This window comes from Mandrillus leucophaeus, unplaced genomic scaffold (assembly GCF_000951045.1).
Source record: "Mandrillus leucophaeus isolate KB7577 unplaced genomic scaffold, Mleu.le_1.0 Scaffold52, whole genome shotgun sequence".
NCBI lineage: Eukaryota > Metazoa > Chordata > Mammalia > Primates > Cercopithecidae > Mandrillus > Mandrillus leucophaeus.
Window position 1 is genome coordinate 2,730,513 of NW_012105586.1, and position 1,566 is coordinate 2,732,078.

General features: G+C 54.7%; 1 protein-coding gene across 1 annotated transcript in view; it reads right to left on the reverse strand.

Annotated features, from left to right (window-relative positions):
- The window catches only part of DRAXIN (dorsal inhibitory axon guidance protein), a 33,285-nt gene extending 32,989 nt beyond the window's left edge, over window positions 1-296 (reverse strand). The window contains exon 1 of the mRNA XM_011996587.1: window positions 264-296. The gene's annotated coding sequence lies outside the window, so the exon portion shown is untranslated. The remainder of the gene's footprint in view (window positions 1-263) is intronic.
- Window positions 297-1,566: the final 1,270 nt, after the last annotated feature.

Sequence of the window (1,566 nt, forward strand, 5' to 3'; positions counted from 1 at the left end):
CTCGGTGGACCCCAACAATGGAGCGAGGCTGCGCGCTCAGCTGCGGCCGCGTCTGGCTGGGCAGGGGCCCGGGTCCGCAAAAGGATTATTCCGCCTAGACTGTCAAAAGGGACGGAAGAAATGCCCAGGGCTGGGGAGGCGGGACGGGGAACGGCGGGGCCTTTGTAGCCGCAGAAAGTGCGCAGAGTGGGCGGGCGGGGTTCTCCGAGAGGTCGCTCCTGGATGTGGGGGTACAAAGGGTGTTCAAAGTGCTGCCAGCTCACCTGGGGCGCCGACGGCGCACCCGTGCCCCCTTTCCCGATAGGGAAGGAAGAAAGACAACGGCCCCAACACACACACACACACACACACACACACACACACACACGCGGCCCGGCTGTCGCCACGCCCCGTCCAAAGCCGGCCTGAAGCTTCTCAGACCGGCCCAACCCGGACAAAGCCAGCGCTGGGGCCGGCTCATCCATCACCGCGCGGGGCGCCGTGTCCTGACGACCCTGGGAGTCCGGGAATGCCGGGTTATGGGTCCCGTGGCTCCCATAACTCACGACGGGGTCGGTGGGGCCACGGACGCTGCAAAGATCAAAGAGCGATAGGGCCGGACTCCCATACGTGGGAAGCAGCGCTCCCACCTGGGGCCCTGCGCTCGCCAGGTGGCTTCCATTTCGACTGTTTTCTTTCTCCAGCGTGTGGCAAATTACGATTTTGAGGTTTTAGAACACAGTTCTGCCGTCAGGCTAAATGTCTGTGTTCCTCTTCTGATGCCGTCTCTTGTGGTCTCGGGCGAGTCGCCTAACCTCTGAGCTCATGATTATACCTAAATTTCAGGGTTCCAGGATTGAACGCAGTGCCCTGTGTAAGGAGATAACGTTTCTAAGGATGGTCCATAGGAAATGCTCCTGAAAAATTAGCTACCATTGTTACTATGATATTACTAGCCTGGTGGGCAGCAGGATGGATTGATGAGGAACACTGGACTGTTTATTCACAGAAAAGTTTGAGTCACCCATCCCATAAATACCGGTTGACCACCTACTATGGGCCAGCACCAGAGGTAGGGTAGTAAATAACGTGGACAAGAATCCCTGCCCCCATGGAACTCAGATTCTAGTGAAGGAGACAGAAGATAAGTGAATAAATAAAAATAAATGATGTCAGGTGGTGATTAGTGCTATGAAGAAAAGGAAAGCACATTACAGACAAAGCATGAAGGGAAGAGGTGTTGTTTTACATAAAGTTCTTAGGAAAGGCCTCTTTGGTGGGGCAGTTCTTTTGGCAAAGAAAAGAAGGTAATGAGCCACGTGGTTGTGGGGAGAAGACTGTTGAAAGCAGAAGAGCCAGTGCAAAGGTCCTGGGGCAGGAGTGTGCTTGGTGTGTTTGGGGGAGAAGAGTCAGGCTGGAACACAGCGAGGTGACATCAGACAGGGAGCTGGGGTGGGACCATGTTGTTACAGGAAAGGGGTCCCGACCCAGACCTCAGGAGAGGGTTCTTGGATCTCGCACAAGAAAGAATTTAGGGCAAGTCTATAGAGTAAAAAGTTTATTAAGAAAGTAGGGGAATAGCCGGGC